Raw genomic sequence first — 7,484 nt, forward strand, 5'->3', positions numbered from 1 at the left:
ACATAAACGATTAAAAACCTTTGCTCCATTATAGTAAAACGATTTCTTCGCCATTTCTGTTCGAACTCTTGGCAAATGCAATAAGTTACTTTGGCGGGTGGTTCTTACTGTCAATTGACGATTAAAACTAAAATAGTTACATAAAAATTGAGGAACAATTCCCCTCACACATTTCTTAACTAATTTAAAAATATGCTGTTCTCTCCTGCTTTTCAGAGTTTCCCAACGCAGATCGTGCAGAGCATCATCACTATAGCCCACTTTCATTACTACCCTTGCTGCTCTACGTTGTATTTTCTCCAGCTTTTCCTCATCCCCGATATTGCAACAATTCCAGACCGTATCACAATAGTCTAATATTGGTAGAACATAGGATTTGTAAACGATGTTGGCAGCATGTGTCGAAATATCATTCCGCAATCTCCTTAACATTCCAACTCTCGCGGATGCTTTCATCAGAGTATGATATACATGGTCTTTCCAGGACAAAGAGTCGTCCATAACAACTCCAAGATACTTGTATTTAAACACCTGCTTAATCCTTTGATCGTTTATATAAATCTCAAAGTTTTCTATCGTATGCAGCCGTTTTGCAGAGCCGAAAAGAACACATTCTGTCTTGTCCGCATGTAGAAAAAGTTTATTTGCATTCAACCAGGCATTTAATGCATTCAAATCGGCTGAAACAACCTTCTCAACATCAGTCACACTTTTCCCACTGTAGAAAATTACCGTATCGTCAGCATACATCAATATTGAACAAGACTTCATAACATTCGGCAAATCATTTACAAATATGACAAACAAAAGAGGTCCCAAGATGGATCCCTGTGGAACACCTGAGTTTAGTGATAGTGGATCAGAATACGTATTGAAATAGTCAACCAGTTGCTTACGATTTGATAGATAGTCTTTAAACCAATCGAGTTCTCCTCCTGTAACCCCATAACCATGCAATTTTTCCAGAAGTAAATCATGGTCGACCGTATCAAAAGCCTTGCGAAGATCAACAAACACAGACCCCGTAAGCAAACCCTGATCCATACCACGTCGAATACTATCGGTAAGAGCGCCGATGTGTGACAGGCTGCATGTGATTGCCATCCAAATGTGGTCAACTTCAGCAGGTGCGTATATGTTAACAGGAAACGGCCCTACACAGATTCCAAGAGTGCCGAACTTTCCGTCACAAAATATCAATTTTAGCATTGTGTACCCGCAATGATGCATAGAAACGAGTGATACGAATGAAGTGCACTTCTTTGGAGGCACCTGTTATCCAAGCGTGATGCCGCTTAATATTACCCAGGAATCTTTCTGGCACTTTCCTGTATTTGACGTCTTCTGAATTGTTAAAACAAGTCGTAAATTAAATTTTGAGTTAGAGTTGAGTCATAGTTGTTGTGAAGAGGATCGCACATCAAGATACCGATATATAAAAAAGGAAACGGTAAGTTTTACCTATAATACCTAATACCTACCTACGCTCTTGAACTACGCTTCTAAATCATATAGCATGCAGGCTTGTTAATCGTTCGCAGTATATTTGAAGTTTCTTTGTGTCCAGATGCGATAGAATCATATCAAACATTTTTCAATTTTGTTATCACGTGGGTCGAATCTGAGTGTAGCTATTTTTTCCGGCCCAAATGCATATAACTGCAATTACTGCGGATTGCATAACGATGATTATAGAATGTGCCCGTTTTAGCATGCATGGGTTTACCTATACCTCGCACTCGAGCTATCCGCTGCATGGCGTTGAACAGAAAAGCCCTGGCTGCTGCTCTTTAGCATAAGTTGAATTTCCGTGAAGAGCACTATTTCTTATGTTGTTTATAGAATATCACATAATCATGATCGGAAAGCTTTCGTGGTTACTCAGTTTTCTACTTGCTTTTGTCGGAGCAACACAACTGCCACAAACGCCTTACGACGACACATGGGAACGGGTGTGCCCGGGTGAGTAAAAATAAACTTCTTCTATGCATGCCAATTATTCAGTGGTGTAACCCTATACGAGAGAGGCGAGAAACAATGAATAATGTAGTCAAATTTTATCCCCGAATAATGGAAAAGGAGTTAAACACTCAATACTTAAGTGTATACAACAGTACTTTCGCAGTATTAAATAACCTCAGTTGTTGACAACAATCATGTGACTATTTATAAGCACGGAAATTACGTAGCTCATTCCATATTTTTCATAAATTGAGTGCCAAAAGTACGAGTACATCCCTTAATGCATTTAGTACATTTGCTATTAAAATATTTATCATGATGAAATAAAAACAAATATTTGCTGTATATATTTACTTTAAGAATAGTCATATGATACAGCAGAAAGAATATTATTGGCAAATTTATTTTCTTTCGTTCTAGATAATGAGCGCCTCTCGAAAATAGAAAGTAGACACTAAAGCTACTATGAAGACAGAGCGTGGGAGTTAACATGCTCGCCTTCAGGCCTGACTCTGACGAATTACAAATGGACTGACTATCAAAATAGCTTTGACGAACGTCTTCACTACACATGTGAAAATGGTGTAGTTAATGGTAAGTGATCACTGTATAAAAGAGTCGGCTTCCTTGTGACTATATGTAGAACGAATGCGGCAAAACAAGTTGTGCATGTGATTTTATGTGAGATCCTTTCACATGTGAAATATCACATGTGATTTCATGTGAATTTTCAATTTCACAGAATATCACATGATTTCACATGATTTCACATATGTGATTTCATGTGGAATTTTTGTAAGGGTGCACCTAAAAAAGTATATTAAGTGTAACCACTATGGGAGATATAGCCTAATCCTAAAGTTGACAACCAATTAATTGAAAAACTTTATATAAAATCATGTTGTTTCTAAAAGAACAACAGAATCCTTGGATTGCAGGGCTCTAAATCAGAGTGGCTCCAAATCGTACACAGTTAAACTACAAATAGCCACACCTGCTAAATCGATGGAAGTAAAACTTACAACCCAACAACGAATTCTTATTGTTCCCGCTTTACCTGCACTTATGCAAACTCAAAACACGACCAAAATGCGCATTGCAACTTAGAGTACAATCACAAACCTTCTTAGATTCCAGTGACCAAACGTCATTAGTGTTCTTCGACATTCAAATTCTAACAATGAATTTTTTTATAAGTTTAATATATTATATATTTCAATGCTTTCCATGTATTTTGGAGAAACACTGTAGTGTTGGAAATTAGAATCGGTTTTAATTGACAGTGCAGAAACTTCTTAATGAGAGATGCGAAGTTTTCATATTACTTTGTACTCAATTATAAGCTATTCCAAAAATCAATCGTGCAATGTTTGCTACTGAAATCTTAAGTCATGTTAAATCTTAAGAACTTATAGTGATAAATATTTATTGTTTAAACTATTAGGCATAAAAAGCACACACAGTAATTATTATGAAGACCGTCGGTGGGCTTTTTACTGTTGCGACACGGGCCGCTCTATTACACGCTGTTTTGACACAGAGGAAGTAAACAAAATGGATAATGCACTAAACTTTGCCATCATGCCTGGCTACTTTCTTAGTGGAATGGCGAGCCATCATAGCAACTATTATGAGTAAGTATAACCAATTCATTAGAGACCATTCCTAGAACTACGAGTATGATGCTCAAAGATGGCTTGTGAACGAAAAAAACTCTCCCAAAAGAATTTATGTAGTAATCTTCAAGTTTTTTTTCGAAAATGCATAATATTAAGTCGTATAAGACGCTAGTGCAGCCATTCGTTGAAGCGCGGTGGCAGTGGCGGACCAAGGGTAAGTCAGAGTAAATTACTACAGCTCTAAATTGCAATCATATATTGGTAGACATTTATTGAATATTCTATAAAAAAGAATAACCAATATCTTTGTTATTAATTAAGGTATTTTGAATTGGAAATTAGACCGTATATACAAATTATTTTCACTTACCCTGAATCCGCCACTGGGCGTGGAGGGGAGGGCTGCTCCCTCTCCAGAAAATATGCAGAATTGAAAATACAAGTCAGGCAAATTTACTCAAAATTCGAGCAAATTTTTGCTGAAATCATTCGTGTGTCCCCTAAAGTTAGTTCAAAACCTTGGTGAAAAAACACATTTAGCCAACAGCATTATACATATAAGATCACGGAATGGGCCAACACTCAGTAATTGTGAAAACAGTTATGCCGAATTTTCAAGTGGAATAAGTTCTATTCAGGAACTGCATGGGATGATAATTTCCACGTTTTCCTACCGCACACTCATCAGTAGCTCTGTTAATACAAAGAACTTTTTTATACTTTTCAACGACACTATCTCTCCCCAAATTTTTAACGTGACCTTTCCCTTCTTGCAGAGATCGCGTTTTCAAGTTTTCCGTTTGTCGCTTTTGAGATTGAGGACTAACAAGAAGGCCTTCATTAGCGCAGATTGGTGGCAGATTGCCCGATTAATCATACTCTAGGATGTTGTAGTTACTTATATAGGTTCTCTAACTTGTGTTCTTAATCGATGATATTTAATTATATTCTTGTGATGATATATAAAGTAGAAAACGATAGAAAAAAAATTTATCCAATTTTTTTGTGATGCTTCTCTATTGAACGGTTATATTCTCAACATCGGTAGTCATTTCAACATTGATAGTCATTAATTGGGGCGATTCATTATATGGTATAAACAGCCTTTATAGTCGCTGTTTAATGATGCGCTGAGTGTATTAGCACCAATTTTTTCTAGACAAGTAGCTGAAAAAGAAGAATCATTCATTCCATCAGTAAGACTCTCCATGACCATGGCTTTCCATGAAACTTCAACATTAAAATTCAACATCTGCTACCTTAGCTAATTGAGCAAAATTACCATAGGAACTTGAACCGACGATCAAGGAGCTCTGAGCTTTTTGAATTTTTTTTTACTATGATGGCACCCATCTCAATCGTGACCAAGCCCCACTGAGCTTTTCAGGATGCCAAAGCGGAAGTGAAGCCCGAATGTAAAAAAACATTTTGTTTACACTTTTTAAAATTTCAAAACAATAAAGAAAAGGATTAGGGAAATTATGCGTTGGGATTTATTTCTACTGACTGCATGCAGCTATTCTTCAAAAAATATTTGTACACAAAAAAACAGTGAAGGTGCGGTGAAATATTTCAAAGAAAATCGAGCGGATGAAAGGGATTCGGGAACTAGATAAAAAAAAGGAGTTCGGGAACTTGATGCTTTTGAAATTTAACAGCAGCAAGTGCTAGTAAGCCTCAACCATAGGCCGAAAGATTTATTTTCTACGACTTCCTATAATTTTGATATGAACTTTCCTATAGGGAGATTCCGACATGCATGGCACCTTTATCCAGATATTGGTGCAGGGTTTTGGCGAATAGAGAGAACTAAGAACTTTATTTGCAACAAAATGTATGGCCGAGGAATTCTTAGCTATACGGACTGGCATTCCACTCCGCGGCCCGTAACTGCAAGACGAAGAATAACTTGCATGGGCTTTTACTGGTTTTCATGCCAATTCCGACACAAATACACCCTGTTAGGCTCCAGTTGGGTCATTAGGGTACGTTTTAGGATTTTGTGAGTAAATTAATAAATAAAACGACAAATTTCGTACCTGTATATTTCGTACCGTATGTAAAATGGTACATTAATTTTTTTGGCGGTCCAAAAATTGTTAGGGCAGGTATTTTTGGTGGCCAGTATTTAAAAGTTCAAATGCACTAGCATAAAGTGAGTGATCATGCAGCTCTTTTCCCCTGGGCGATTCTCACGATGCGTGTTTCAGGTTATCAAAAACTGCAAACAGTATAGTCGCTGCACGAAAACAAAACAGTGACCAAATAAAATTTGTTATTCGCTCTGTTTTCAGAATGTTACACAGAATGCCTTAATCAGTTCATCCTTCCAAAAACGCCGGCCCTGACAACTATGGAATTGATACTAAAATTTTTGTAAACGGGGAGTACAGTCTAGACGTGTCTGAATATAATTCCGAGTGACACGAGAAGTTAATCTGAAATTATTATGTAATTGCGCGAATACCTTTGCGAAACAGTTTTTATGGCTGAACTGAGCTCCAGAACGGATAGAAATATGAAGATATAGATCTCTCAACAAAGCATACCCTTCATTACCAATTATATGATTCGCTTCTTTTGCAGTAAACTTCTTTTAGAAGACCTAAGAAGGGGCTATTAAAATGATAACCAAGCGATATGCAATTAAGCTAGCTGATGAGAACTAAAAGGTGATGCATTATTGCATTCATTTATTACATATTGTTTGTGTCAATTTCAAATATGTAAATAACACAATATTCCCTGATACAACCATTTTATATACTTCTCTCTTTATTTCGTTAGCCATTCCTCGTATGTATCCTTCCACCCCATGTATCCTTCACGCTGCTTTCTCGAGAAGAAAAAGGCTATACTCTCGTTTATCCGATTCACACCGTTGCAAGTCCATCCCAACATTTTTCATGCCATTTTTCTTTTCTCTTTTTATAGAGATCGCGTTTTCAGGTTTCACGTGTGCCGCTTTTAAACTCGACGACGAACAACCAGGCTTTTAAAAGTGTAGCTTGCATGATATTTCGTAACGCTTAAAGACCACAAGCCAAATTTCAATAACAAACCGGCCTGCCGACTCATCAACCCAGCAAAATCAGAATTAGGTAAAGTTAGCAAGCAACTTCTAGACCGCATCAACAAGAAAATCCTTAGCACGACAAATATTAATCAATGGAAGAACACAGCCGAAGTACTTAACTGGTTTAATAGCATAGACAATAAGCAACAATACGCATTTATCGCGTTCGACGTCGTAGATTTTTATCCTTCTATCACCATCGACCTGCTTAATAAAGCCTTGCTGTTTGCAGCTAATTATCTACACATTTCAGATGACGAGAAAAATATCATCCTACATGCTAAAAAATCTTATATGTTTAACAATGGCGAGCCATGGGTTAAGAAGGAATCGAGTAATAATAGGCATTTTGATGTTACAATGGGCAGCCACGACGGGGCGAAGACCTGCGAATTACTTGGAGCGTACATTCTACAACAAATTACGGAAAGATATGGCAACCATTTAGGTCTCTATAGAGACGATGGACTCGGAATTTCTAAAGAGTCACCGCGTAGAGTCGAGGCAATTAAAAAGGATCTCTGTGCTATCTTCAACAGCCACGGAATAAGAATAACTATAGAAGCCAAAAAACAAACCGTAAACTTCCTCGATGTCACTTTAAATCTAAGCACTGCATGGGAAATGCACGCCATATTCCAAACCCAACAACACGCCGCAGTACGTACACAATAAGTCCAACCATCCACCTGGGATTGTAAAAAATATACCCGAACCATAAATAAACGGCTACGCGAAATATCATCCGACGAAGATTCCTTTAATGATGGTGTATAAATGAAAGTGGATACCATCACATCCTCAAGTTTAAACCACCTAGCGCAAAT

The sequence above is a fragment of the Dendronephthya gigantea genome, unplaced genomic scaffold, assembly GCF_004324835.1.
Source record: "Dendronephthya gigantea isolate DGI-Jeju-01 unplaced genomic scaffold, DenGig_1.0 000047F, whole genome shotgun sequence".
Taxonomy (NCBI): domain Eukaryota; kingdom Metazoa; phylum Cnidaria; class Anthozoa; order Malacalcyonacea; family Nephtheidae; genus Dendronephthya; species Dendronephthya gigantea.